This window comes from Chionomys nivalis, chromosome 5, assembly GCF_950005125.1.
Source record: "Chionomys nivalis chromosome 5, mChiNiv1.1, whole genome shotgun sequence".
Taxonomy (NCBI): domain Eukaryota; kingdom Metazoa; phylum Chordata; class Mammalia; order Rodentia; family Cricetidae; genus Chionomys; species Chionomys nivalis.
In genome coordinates this window covers 100,453,709-100,468,223 of record NC_080090.1, presented here as the reverse complement: position 1 = coordinate 100,468,223, position 14,515 = coordinate 100,453,709, and the positions used below count along the sequence as shown (strand labels likewise).

Here is a 14,515-nt window from a genome sequence, read left to right as displayed (position 1 = left end):
GCACCGCAAGACACACAGAAGCAGCCACCAACCAAGGACCGGAGAAGGTATATGGGAAGGACAAGGGAGGATATTGCTAATAAACTACTGATAAAAATGAGACATAAATGTACTCCTGAAGAGAGACAGGCTGACCTCAAAACAGCTAAAAAGTACACAGAAAGTGGACCTTACCCCAACCATTCAAAAAGCAGGAAACATGGGAGGTTGGGGGGCACAGGATCAAAGGAAGGGGAGATGAAATGGTGGGGGCGGGGAGATCCTGTCTCAAAAAATAAAGCGGAGATCAATTTAAAGGAAAATGTCCAATGTAAACCTCTGGCTTTTATGCGCATATGCACACTCACACATCTATACACATTTACATGTGGAACACATACACATGTAAATATAAATGACTAAAAATAAATTTAAAAATTATAACATACAATTGTTGCCCTAACAAACCAACTCATTCCTCAAGAACATGGCCAAGCAAAGACAGAGAAAGGGCGTGAGAGAAAAATGGTCAGCATCTCTAGGAAAAATTTCTTTCAGGAAAGGAAGCTGGGCAAAGGAGACAAATACGCAAATGAATGAAGAAGAAATCTGAATGCCCAGTGCATCACAAATAAGGAGAATACAAATTAAAGCAGGATCATTCATGTTTACTGGATTGTCATAAAATAAAAGAAAACCATGAATCAACTACTACATAAGTGGAGATGAGAAACTTGCCTAGCTGCTTTGGAGAGCAATTTGACAATATCTCATAAAGCTGAAAAGGTATGAACACTAAACAAGCCAGCAATTATTTTTAGATGTTGATGATGGTGATGATGCTGGTGATGATGATAGTGGTGGTGATGGTGATGATGATGTGTACGTGTGTGTGTGTGTGTGTGTGTGTGTGTGTGTGTGTGTGACACAGAGAAAGTGAGGGAGATGCATAGGCATGGATGCACAAGCCAGGGTCTGTGTGGCATGTGGCATGGCCAGAGCACAACTTGTGGCAGTCAGTTCTCCACTATGTGGGTCCTGGGCTCAAACTCAGGTTGGCATCCTTGTTGACAAGCATCTTTACCCACTAAGCCAGCTCACAAGACAACACACTAGGCCTCAGATTTAAAATGTTTGTGGAGACGCAGATAAAGAAGTACATTTTACTTTACAGTGTCATTCAGTCTCCCTGTCTGTCTGTCTGTCTGTCTGTCTGTCTGTCTGTCTCCCTCCCTCCCTCCCTCCCTCTCTCTCTCTCTCTCTCTCACACACACACACACACACACACACACACATGCACGCAGTCACCAGTGCAGGCACATACACACAATGTGAGAAGATATGAGAAGACTTTGCTACTGCTTGTAATGCACTGTGATTCTTACTTCATCTTTTCAAATGCTATGAACTGGGACTGGGAGATGTCTCCGTTGGTACAGTGTTTGCTATACAATATAAGGACCTGAGTTCAGAGAAAAAGCTGGGGGTGGTGGCTCCCACCTGTAATCCTAGCTCTGGAGTGGGCAGTAAGAGCCCCTATCTCAAAACAAAAAATCAGGAGCCACTGAAGAAGCTACCTGGCATCAACCTCCAACCCCCACACATACACATACACACACACACACACACACACACACACTCATTAAGCACAAATCTGATTTCACAACGCCTGTCCTCAGAAGCTCCTTCTCTGTGGACGTGGGGGAGGGGCTCCATCCATGGCAACCGCATGTGCAACAATAAACACGGCCGAGTAACTAAAGAAACTCAGTTCAGTCTTTTCTGTGTGCTTGAAACATTAAATATTTAAATATATCCAGCCGCCAGACTGTGGATGAAGCGTCCCCGTCTATGGAGTTCCACATCCACAGGTTCAAGTCCTACAGACTGGTGGAAGAACAACTTGTCCATGAGGAGGGGAGATGCTGTCAGTGAAGCCTTGCCACACAAGCATGAGGACCTGTGTGCGAATCATGTAAAAGACGGGTGTGGTGAGCCGTAACCACAGGATGGGAAGGTGGAGATGCCTAGATTCCCGGGGCTCACAGGCCACCAGTCTAGGCTATTTAGTGAGGCCTACCTGATACCCTCAGTTGTCCACTGGTCATGTGTACATGCAAGCCCAGTCATACGTGAATTCGCACACACAATGATGACAGTGACGGTGACGGTGATGGTGAATTCTGAATCAGGCTGCTGTGCTTTGAGCTCTGACTCTGGCCTGGCCAGCCATTTCTACTCCATTTCCATAAGCAGCTCGTCACCTGGCTGTTTCAGGCCTGCCCTCAGCTGCCTTTGGAAGGCCTGGCATTGACTTTCAATTGAATTTTAAACTTTGGTTTGTGGATTCTCATGAAAGAGAATCTTAAATCCAAAGGCCAAGTGTCCCTAAATGGCCTGCCCGTGTCGCAGCTGCCAGCAAGGAGGTCTGGGGAGCTACAGAGATGCTCTGAGCTCAGGACTCTTGACATGCCTCAGCTCTGCTGGTCACCACAAGGGCGGTGCACAGAGGGAGGTGACCGCTGATGACCAGTGTCTGCGTAGCACACGGAGGGGTCTGCTCATACAAGGTGGGGGGTTGAAACTTCCAATCCACCCTCAGTTTAGCTCTGCAAAGAGACCTGTTTGTCTGACTGTTCTATGTAGGGAAACAAGTCTCAGAGAGGTGAAGTGATTGGCCTAAGGACACATAGCTGAGGAACAGGAGATGCAGGGGGTGAGTGCAGGCTGTGAGAAGTCGCCCTTCACGTGCAGAGCTGGCACTGGTAGGTCACAGCACCTCCAGGTTCCCCAGGGACTGGGCTTTCAGTCACACTGCCTCTGCAGCCTTGGAGTCCCACTCCAGGAGAGAGCCATCTCGTAGACATAAAGGCCCAAGAAGAAATAAAACAAAGATAAGTTCAAAGGGATGGCACAGGCACAGAGGGAGACAGAGGGCAAGGAAAGGGGGCTTAAGGAGATCTGGGGTGAGGGTGGGAGAGGAAGAGCCCTGTGTCATCCAGGCTGGTAAGACAGAGCAGGTGAGCACTTCACAGGGCTCCTAACGCAGTTGTCTGGGGGTGATGGGTGACGCATGTCCCGGCATCACCATCCCAGGAAACCAATGCCTGGAGGGGGAACAGGACAGAGCTCCAGGGGAGGTGGAGAGGGTCCTCACAGAGGGCCACAGAGAGAAAGGGGCAAACACAGCCTCAGTCTCCCCCCCCCCCCGCCCCTGAGCCTGGCTTACCTAACACACTCCATGTGTCCCCTTGGGAACAGCCTGGGGGTTGGAGATAAAGTGACCTGCTCACAGGTCAGCAAAATGCAGGGCAAAGTCTGCAGCTTCAGATGACCGCACATGTCCAGTGGAGAGCTGGCCTTACACGGGGAACAGAAAACAGCAGCCAGAGGGGGCTGCAGCTCAGGACGGGCTGGAATGGAAGAGCCTGTTCTTCAGGGGCACACATGGAGGCTGAGCGCAGCTCTCTCCCAGAGGGACACACTCTAAAGGCCACTGAGGCATGAGCGGCTCAGTACTCACCACCCATCTGTCCCTGGCACCAGCCTCAGGCTTGCGAGTGGGGCTCAGCCTAGCCCTCAGGGCCACAGCGCCCGCCCAGGCCACCCAGTCTCCAGCAGCCCCTGTTCTCCATCCTCCACCTCTTCCTGTCCCCTTCTATCACACTGGATCCAAGAGCGAAATTTAATTGTCTGTACTTGATGCCAGCCTTGCCGCTTGGCAGCAGTGCCAAATGGCACAAATGCAAGATTCACGTCCTCTCAAGGGTCACAGACACCATGTGCAAGATTCATAGGCTCCAATGCCCTCTGGGGACATCACCACAGTCTGTCCCAGGCCACGGAGCCAAGACACACTGACCCTTCACTGCTGAGGGAGGCACACACTCACACTTCCCTGGTTAATTGATGAAGAGCTTAGGGTTGGAGAGATGGCTCATTCGGTAAAGTACACAGGAGGATGCTATGGACTCACTGGGCAGCCAGCACAGCTCAAACAGTGAGCTCCAGGTTCAGTGAGGAGATCCTATCTCAAAACAAACAACAGCAAAACCATGTGGAGGGGGCTTCAGGGGTGGTTCAGCAGTTAAATCCCTGGCTCTCTTGCAGAGATTGGAGTTTGAGTCCTAGTATCCACGACAAACAGCTTACAACCACCAGTAACTCCATGTCCTGGGAATCCAACGCCCTCTTCTGGCCACCACAGGTACATGCACTCATGTGCACAGACCTATAGCTAACATAAATAAATCTTTAAAAAGAATAAGGTAGAAGGTGAGGGAGTGAGATGCTTGATATCGGTCTCGGGCCTCTATGTGCATGTCTGTACAAACAGAACATGAACACCACACATGTGCACATGGTCAAGCACACATACACAGATACCACATACATAGAGGAAAAGGAGTAAGAGGGAGGAGAGAGGGAGAGAAAGAGAGGGAGGGAGGGAGGGAAGGAGGGAGGGAGGGAGGGAGGGAGGGAGGGAGGGAGGGAGGGAGGGAGGGAGGGAGGGAGGGAGGGAGGGAAGACAGAGAGAATATTTCCACATTACCTGTGTATGTACACCCCATGTACTTAAATCATCAAAGCTCGCCTGTGGTATCTAAGACAACATGAAAACTTTGTGGCCAGAGTATCCTGCTCAGTAAGCACACAAATAAACACAGACACTTATCTCTGAATATTCTCCACCCTCTACTGTCTGTCCCCAGGCAAGGAGCCTGGGCGGATGGTGGTTGACTGCATTTTCCTAACCAATCCCCAACCAAGGGAATGAACCCAAACACCTCAGATTTGGCTCTTACTTCCGTGCCTTAAATGCCTGTGGCTTCACCCTCCAGAAAACACAGGTGCCTCCCTGCCTGACGTCAGTGCCCTTTATGGACACCAGGATGTCCCAGGACACCTGTCCCCACACCACAGGCACCACCAGTCTCCAGGGAGGTCTAGTAGCCACGGCCCCAGGTTCTGTGCCATGAAGTTTTTTTCCATGGGAGCAGTGCTAGCTGATGTCCTGTTTAGCACCAGTGTGGGACCGGGGACAACAGTGCCTTGGGGAAGGTGGGCTCCGCATCAGGCATCAAGATGGGTGGCCTCAGAGTTCAGGGCAAAAAGAGAAAGGGACACAGAGACAAGGAAGGAGGAAAAAGGGAAGACAGGGGAGGGGCAGAAAGAAAAAACGGAGGGGAAAGAGAAAGAAAGAAAGAAAGAAAGAAAGAAAGAAAGAAAGAAAGAAAGAAATGGAGGGGGACGGGTGGTAAAGGGGTTGAAGAAGGAAGTTCAGGGTGGCAGAAATCAGACAAGGAACAAAAAGAAATGGACAGGAATACCAGGGCAAAGTGAAAGACAGTCAGACCCAGAGGCCAGAGGCCAATGAAAGAACAGAACAGGAGGAAAGTGACAGACAGACAGACAGACAGACAGACAGACAGACAGACAGAGACACAGAATTAGAATATAGAGTCAGCACAGACAGCCAAGAGGGTATTATGGAGTCAGGCAAAAAAGGAAAGAAAGAGTGCACACAGAGGGCCTGGGTCTGTTTGCCCACAATGACTGTATGCCCTCATCACCATCCTCATCATTTAAAACATTATCTTATTATTTTATATGTATGGGTCCCTTGCCTTGTGCCCATGAGTGTAGAAGAGGATGTCATATTCTTAGTATATGTGTGTGTGTGTGGTGTGTGTGTGTGTGTGTGTGTGTGTATGTGTATCTGTATATGTATATATGGCTGTAAGCTGGGAACTGAACCTGAATCCTCTGGACGAGCAGCAATGCTCTTAACCACTTCACCATCTTTCTACCCCCCTTATCATGCTAAGTTCTGCCCTGACAGAACCCCCAAGAAACGGATTCCTATTACCTTTGACTTGAGTTTGGTGTCTCTCCCAATCCCCTGAGGGTCACTGCTACAGGGACCATGTTCCCAGAACCCTGCAGCCCACCCTACAGACATACACAGATTTGGCACACACATGTGCACACCTGTGTTTGCTCAATCTCATTCCTCCCCACCCTGGGCTAAGGTCTCCCAGTACCTGGCATGTTCCTGCTGGGGTCCAGAGATGGGGCAGAAGGCAGGGGGTATAGGAACCCTCTGAGGGTAGAAGAAACTGAGCTGTGAAAATGATCAAGGAGGCAAGGAGGAACACAGGATGCTTCCCACAGGGGCACTGCACACTGCTGTTTAGCCTTTGCGGGAGATGCTAGGACTAGGGGCCGGTAATAGGTTCACACCTAAGGACCAGTGGGGAAGCAGAAAGTCCACCATCCACCACAACTCAACTGTGACCTACACAGCAGCAAACACTAAGCCCAAACAATGGAGGCTATCACACAAAGCTCCTCCACTCAGAAGAGACCTGGAAGCAATCTTACACACAAACGCATGCTTACTCATGTACAGACAAGCACATATACCTTGCCCGTAGTCAGCCAGAGACATCCTACCCCCAAGACCTATGCATGGCCCATGGTGTCAGCTAACAAGGGTAAAGTCCTGCTGTAAAACCCAAATGAGGTTCACAAAAAGTCACCCCATAGGTCTCTGAGCATCCCAAAGCCCCTAAATGTTCTCAATGAACCATAAGTGGAAGAACAGAAACAAAAGGCCTCAAGGGCTCACGGCAGGTGTGGGTAGGCTCGGACAGTCCTCCTATATCATACTGGATGCCTAGGGTCTTCTAGGAGTCTGCACTCACTTCCCTGCCTAGCAGGCACACGGGAAAGGGGTGCCGCACCACCAGGATGGAGCAGCTCCTCGGGAGCCACTGCTGTGCATCTTGTTTGTGAGTCAGGCTGTGATGGTTAACGCTGTCAACTCGACAGGGTCTACAGCCATCTAGGAGACAAACCTCTTTGTCAGTGAGGGAGTTTCTAGACTGGTTTGACTGAGGTGGGAAGACCCGCCCTAACCGTGGGCAGGGCTATTCTTATGGGTTGGGGTCCTAAACTTCACCAAAAGGAGGAAGTGAGCTGAGTACCAGTGTTCATCTCTGGCTACGGATGCAATAAATGTGACTGGCGGCTTCAAGTTACTGCTGCCGTGCCTTCCCTGCCCTGACAGACTTTACCCTTACACTGGGAGACACGATAATCTCTTCCTTACGTCGCCTTTGTGATGTATTGTGTAAAGTAACTAAAATACTCCTGAGCAAAAGCCGGTACAAAGACAAGACGGCTCGCAGAGGCATCGGTACAAAGAAGGCTCGCAGAGGCACCGCTATCGGCAGAGAGGGACACATACGGTGCAGCATGTGCCCAACCTTCCCAACTGAATAAATTGTAATTTGAAAGAGAAAAATGGAACGGTTCAGTAAACTGACCAAATCCACTCCTGCTTCTTCTTGGTTCGCCCTCATGGCCAATACCACCAGCAAGCGCTCACTCTCTGTGTGGTTTGAAGGGCTGTGGTGCGTGGGATTTGACTTCATTTCCTTCCAGGGCCTGGACCTGGAGGGGACCCCGAGCCCTGTACAAACTGCAAGGGTGGAGGAGGATATATGTTGGATTCCTAACACCCACATGTGGCTCACTATCATCCATAACTCCAGTTCTAGGAGATCCTATATCCTCTTTTGAACCGTGTGGGTACCAGGCATACATGTGATGCGCATACGTATACATGCAAAACACTCATGTGCATAAAATAAGGAATTATTTTAAAAATTGAACACTAGATAGCTTTTTGAAACCGGTTTATTGCACTTAGCGCCATAGCTCCATGGTTTGAGGTTATAGCATGAATCAGGACTTCCTTCTTTTCCAAAGCTGAACGGTACTCCACCTGATCTTTGTGTACCCACTCACCCATCAGTGGACACGTGGGTGGATCTCCAAAGGGCCCTCTGGGACAACAGTGCCCAGAGACGAGCTTAAGTCATTGCCCAGGGTGGCCCGGATTAAAGCAAGCAATGGCTTTGCTAGTGACGGGCCTGGTTCCAAAGCCACTACCCACCTATGTGGCCAGGAGTACTCAGATCACAGGTCCCTAATCTAGAATACGGGAACACAGAGAAACCCCACTTTTTGAAGTCCTTACCAGAGATCCAATTGTCCCTTGAAATAAATACTCAAGTGTTTCCAGTTAAGAAGAAGTACCCAGCTGAGGAGTCCCTGGAGTGTAGGGACACCCCCACTGTATCCCTAGACAAGGGCAACGGAAGGCATGTGCTACTCTGGTACACAGAGACTGTGTGGATGGAAACCGCAAAACAGGCCACGGCGAATGCTAAAAAGGCCCACCATGTGCCTGGAAGAACCTGACCGTAACCGTGAATGTGAAGTAGTGGACACAGACCAGCATGGCTCTCTCCTCTGCTGGCAGGCGCAGGGCACTGCTTCAAGTATGAACTCCCAGCCTCCCAGAATCCACCGTCTCCTCTCTCCTTTCTGATTCACTCAGTGGTACATGTGGTGCAAGTGACCCAGCTATCTCCAGACGGAACCTGGCTGCCACCCAAGGCTCTGCTCTATCACAACAAAGAGTCATCACCAGATAGCCTCCCAGTGTGGCCAGCAGCGAGGGCTTGGGGGCTCCTCACCCAAGGTGTCCTGCCCCACACTGGGACGCTGCTGGACCACAGCTGACATGCAAGGCTCTAAGCAGCCCAGGCTTGTGCAGAGACATCTGTCAACCAGCAGACACAGGCGGAAGCAGGGTCCCTGTGATCACCCGCCCAGTTATGCCCGGTTATCCAAACATCCGACTGCCGGTGGCAGGGAGGGAGTGTCTGCGGGACAGAAGGCAACAGGCTGGAGGGGAGATAAGTCATCAGAAATGACAGCAAGAGGCTGAGAATGCTTGCTTCACACGCACAGTGCCCTGGGCTTGTTCGCCCAGCACGGCATAAACCAATCGTGGTGGTACACGTCTGCAATCCCCACATGCAGGAGCTGGAGGCAGGAGGGCCAGCAGCTTCCGAGAGAAGTAGACACGACCCCTGTGTGAGCCAGAGGCTCCACACACTTTCCAGAACATAGGATACTGCTAGACAATACCTGAAACGGCCAATTCTGTCCGGGGGGGGGGGGGGGGGGTGAACTAGCAACATTCAGATCCTCCTGACCTGTGGAATTACAGGCATGCATCACCATGCCCAGTTCTTGCAGGGCTGGGGATGGGACCCAGGACCACAAGCACACGAGGCTTACACGGTAAGGAAGGAAGGGAGTTACCGCTACAGTTCCCATGACCAGCTCAGGGAAAAGACAAATCCTAGCCCTTCTCTATTGATCTAGTCGCCTTCTCCATGCAACAGACCTCATGGCCTTATCTCCTTGCTGCGTTCCTTTACACATGCTGCGGGACAGAGAACAAATGACATAACCTCTTTGAGTTTAATTTTTACTGCTGCTTTCCACTGCTAAAAAGATAGCTTTAAAGATAGGGAGACGGCTCAGGGAATAACGGCACTAGCAGCATAAGCCCGAGAACCTGAGCTCCATCCTATGAACCCACATAAAAAGCTGGATGCAGTGGTTTACATCTGTAACCCCAGAACTCGCCCACAAACAAGGGGCGGAGACCAGAGCATTGACTGGAAACTCACTGGCCACCTAGCTTGGAGTTCACAGCCAACAAGAGAGATCCGGCTCAACAAGGCAGGAGAAAACTGACCCTCTGGAGCAGCTCTCTGACCACCACATGGGAGCCAATACACATGCTCACATGCACACACACTAAGTTAGTGTGTGTGTGTTTTAAGAAGACACCCTAAGGAAGCTTAGCAAGTAATGACAACTTTGACTTCCGGAGCCAACAATTCAGAAAAACATTTTATCTTACTTATCAAATAAAGTTAACTTGCCACAGCACTCCATTATTTAACAAATTATGGATTTGTTGGTCCTTCCTTCCTTCCTTCTTTCCTTCCTTTTTGTGTGTCTTGGAGACAGGCTCTCCGGTGGTCTAGGCAGCTTCAAACTCTGCAGGGAAGGACAACCTTGAACTTCTGATCTTGTCCCTCTGGAATCACAGGCCTGCATCACCACACCCTGTCTATGCAGGGCTGGTGATAAGACCCAGGGCCTCAAGCTCTAGGCAAGCACCCTATGAACTAAGCTACATCCCTGGACCAATAAACTGCTTTCAGCCCATAAAGCATGAGAAGTTTCGATCTGTGCCTAGTTTTATAGGAATGAAGCCAACGGCCATCACATCCATAAATCCTGTGGGGACAGAAAGGGCAGACCTTCCTAGCCTGCATGACTGGCACTGTCCCTGTGCTCCTGACCTGTTAGGATCTCACAGGCATTTGCTGCCTGTACATCAGCCTCAGTCGAGTTCCCCTGCAGGGCAGTTCTCTCAGCACAGTCAAGGAAATCGGGGTTCTCTAGAGGAGACTCCAGCAAACACTCTGAGCCCCACCCACTCGGGTCAGGCCTCCTGTTCTTGTAGTCTCCCCAAACTGCCCCAAGCGGGCACTGTGAGGGGTGTGCCAACACACCTTCAACGCTTCCCACTGGAATGCAGAAGCAGATCTCAGTGTGTGCAATCCTCAGCCTCTTCCATGCCTGACAAGTAGCGTAGACACTGGTCCCAGCAATGCCAACAGAGGTCTCCCCACCTGTTCATGCCTCCAGTTCCCGCCTCCCACCAGCGTAGCTGGACTCATAGGTTTGCACTAATGTAGCTTGCTTTGGTGGCACCAGTGATAGCTCCCGTGATAGAAATTCAACGGCGATTCAGGTAAACGATCTTTGGCTACAGGAAAGTGTACCTGCAGAGCATATTATGAGCAGGACTAGAGGGGCTCTAGAAGCAAGATAAGGGATCAGAGCAAGACAGGTTCGTCCATGGCTGCCATCCACCCTGCACTTGTCCTTCACCACAGACTCTGCACCTGGCCCCTGCCCAGCAGCTCAGACAAGAGCTTCTGGAATTCACCACGCTGGAGCCGTGCTGTGGACATCTCCACTAGAGAAGGAAGAAAAGGCCAGGTAAGAGGCTTGGATGACTTCAGACTGCATTCTGGATGAAGACAGGAAGCCCACCCTTCTGGCTTCACAACCCTACTGAAGCTGTGAATTCCAACAACGTGAGAATTAACATTTTTTTCTATTTTTGTTTTCAATTTTAGAGCTATCCTGGAAAAGATAAGGCCTAAATAGAAAGAAAAGAATCAACCCAGATCGGGATTGGGGTCAGGGGAGGGGAGAGTAAGGGTTATGAAGCCCGAGAGCCCAGCATCTGAGCAGTGGAGGCAGGAGGATCAGGAACTCAAGGCCATCCTCCACTAGAGTGATTTTGGGGGGGGTTGGTTTTTTGGGGGGTTTTTTTGGTTTTTTCGAGACAGGGTTTCTCTGTAGCTTTGGTGCCTGTCCCAGAACTAGCTCTTGTAGACCAGGCTGGCCTCGAACTCCCAGAGATCCGCCTGCCTCTGCCTCCCAAGTGCTGGGATTAAAGGCGTGCACCACCACCGCCCAGCCACTAGAGTGATTTAAAGGAGAGCCCGGGCTAGAGATACCGAAGAAAGCGGGGAGTACTTAGGGAGAGGGAAAGGAAATAGGCAGGAGAAGAGAGGAAATGAAGAAGGAAAGGAAGGAAATGGTCTCTCACTTATGATGCTCCGCCCTAGAAGGCAGAAGATGGGTCACCCTGAGGATGGTTTGTGCTGGTCTGTGCTCTTCTGCATTCATCTACTTTGCTGTTGTTTGTGACAAGGTCTCATGCAGCCGAGGCTAGCCTCAAACTTGCTATGAAGCAAGGGTGACCTTAAACTCCTGATCCACCTGCCTCTACTCCACAAGTGCTGGAATTGCAGGCATGTGCCGCCATGCCTGGTCTATAAGGTGCTGGAGATGGAACTTAGGGCTTTCTTACATGCCAGGCAAGTGCTTTATATCCCCCAACCCCCATCAACTTTCTAACACCTCAATGAATAGAGTCAGTATATGGTTTGAACTTCTGTTGAAGACTTCAGGGGGGACTCTTGATATTAGCCACAGCAACACCCCACAAGGAGCCCTCCAGAAAGGTCAGACATTGGGGGTCACAAACCTTCTGCAGCACCAAGGTCAGCCAGCCATTTCCTAACACATCCCCAAAAGGACCCTGCTGTCCTTTTGTCTTTTGTCCTAACTGGGAACCCTCTGGTGGGCTGTGCTAAGCATCTGCTGTGCAGGGCAAAACCTCTGTGGCAGGTCCCAGGGACTCCTGCCCACTGGATCAGGTTCCTTCTTGACACTGAAGCAGCTGGAGGAAGGGAGGGATGGTTTGGGCTCACAGTTTGGGTTGCACAGTCCACCGTGGCAGGAAGGCATGGAGGCAGGAGCTTGAGGCACCTGCTGGTCACAGTGCACCGCAGTCACAGAGTGGTGAATGCCTGCTCTGGCTCATTTTCTTCATTGTATTTAGTTCAGGATCCCAGCCCATGGGTTGCTGCTGCCCACATTCAGGGTGGGTCTTCCCACATCAGTGAAGCAAACCCGAACTCCCTCACAGACGTGCCCAGCGGTTTGTCTCCTGGGAGAGTCCAGTCAACCGTCAGCATCAGCCATCACAGTCACCCTAATGGTGACTCTGTGGCCTTCTGAGCACTGCGGGAAGTGTCCTGCTGCCAGCAGCTCAGTATGTCCCCAGCAGTAATCCCTTCACCCTGCTTTAGGACAGGGCAATAATACTTTGTCCAGGCATCACTGGCATAGTGAGAACATGAACTTGGCTCACTGCCCAGGCCTAAGTCACCAAAGTCCATCTCCAAGTTAGACACATGGACCTAGCAAAATCCCGTGAAGGAGCAGCCACTGCCCAGGCCACTGTGTCCTGACCCTGTGGTGTCAAAGACTTACAGGAACACACACTACATAGCACAGACAGTGGCCCAGCCAAGGAAAGGGCTGGCTGACTACAATGAGCCTCCACCACGACTCCCAACACCAGTGCCACCTAGTTGGGTGGCCCAGACCAGTCATCTCAGCTTTCCCGTCTGTAATAAGGACATTGCACTTGCTTCTGGGAGTAATGGGGCTCAGACCTCATAAAGGGCTGGCTGGGGCAAAGCACAGAGAAGTGGTTTCAGAGGTGATGATGTCCTAAGGTCCCTAAGTCAGCCCTCTCAGCTCTCCGTTAGGGAGAAGGTGAAGGTTGCCTAGCTTGTGTGTTTGAACTCTAGTTCCATCCGCACTCGGTTAGAACCCGAGCACCACAAAACCACAGCCTGGTGGGACAGGGCTGCAGTCATCGCTCAGAAGGCAGGAATGTCAGGAGTTCAGGATCATCCCTGGCTACATAGCAAGTTCCAGGCCGACTTGGCCTCAAAGAGCTGATAAACAGCGGGGAGGGGGAAAGTGAGGAGAAAGACTGGTCAGGAGTCCCCTGGAAAGTGGAGACCCCCTACAGCAGACTCAAACATGAGCCATCAGACACTAGTTGATAACACAAGCCAGAATGAGACTCTCCACCACCGGGGCCCCTCCTTGGCCAGAAGTGTCCCTCCGATCTCAGCATCTACACCAGACATTCTCCTCTTTGCTACACTCAGCTAAGCCACAAGCCCATTCCTAATTTGGACATTTTTTTCCCTTCTGACCTCCAAGCAAACTAGGAAAACACACATCCCAAGCCATGCTTCTTAACTCCATCTGTGAAGCCCAGGGGACCACGAAACCTTCCACGCACATCTGTACTTTTGTAACCTCTGCCTAGAAGCCCTTTCTGCAAACCCTGTCCCCATCACACACTGGTGGCCAAGACATCAGCGAGCCACAGTAAAACAGCCTTCCAGCTCCACAGGGGCAGGTCACTGTAAGCGTGGTGCTTAGGACCCTGAAAGCCCTTGTAGAATTTCTCTGGGGAAGGGAGGTCTTGGTCTTGGCCAGCCATGTGAAACCACAGGGCGGCCACACACTAGCTACTGACTCGGCACATGGCAACCCCTTTGAAACTCCTCTTGGTCACAAAAACAGATGGAGAAAACATGTACTTAGGTCACCTCAGCAAATTGTTCCCTGGCCTCTAGGGACTTGCATGCCCTGGGAAGAGGGGGAAGGGGCACCACCTTAGAGGAGGCTACAAGAAGTCTGTCCCTAGCCGCTGTTGGGACACTTGGAGGTTTAAGAAAAAGTCAGCCCTTCCCCACTCTCTGGGGAGAGCCACTCCCCTCTCTTCTCTCTGTCCCCTACGCCCTTTCTTTTTCCATGAAGTTCTGGCCAGCACAGAACTCTTTCAAAGAGAAACATGCATGTACATACACACAGGCACACACACACACACACACCACACACACACAGCATGTGCGGCAACATCCACTTCACGACACTGCATCCATGGCCGGCCTACCTGGAGTCGCAGGATGGGCACCAGGCCATGTGGCCCCCTGCGAGAGCCGAGGGCAGCTCCCTCCGGCGCAGGCCACCAGCTCACTCTCTGCTTCTCCATCAGCCAGTGACGTGACGCAGAGGGGAACTAATGTTCACCAGCTGGCTTGGTGCATTAACCCTCTCAGCTTCCAGCGAGTTTGGCAGCCAACCAGGCTGCAAGCGCGCGCGGTCTCCCTAACAGGGGCCCCCAGTGAACGGCTCGCTGCAA

The 14,515-nt window shown here is 51.3% G+C and overlaps 1 protein-coding gene across 1 annotated transcript in view; it reads right to left on the bottom strand.

Annotated features, from left to right (window-relative positions):
• The window catches only part of Gli2 (GLI family zinc finger 2), a 154,358-nt gene extending 140,052 nt beyond the window's left edge, over positions 1–14,306 (bottom strand). Inside the window, exon 1 of the mRNA XM_057770795.1 lies at positions 14,267–14,306. The gene's annotated coding sequence lies outside the window, so the exon portion shown is untranslated. The remainder of the gene's footprint in view (positions 1–14,266) is intronic.
• Positions 14,307–14,515: the final 209 nt, after the last annotated feature.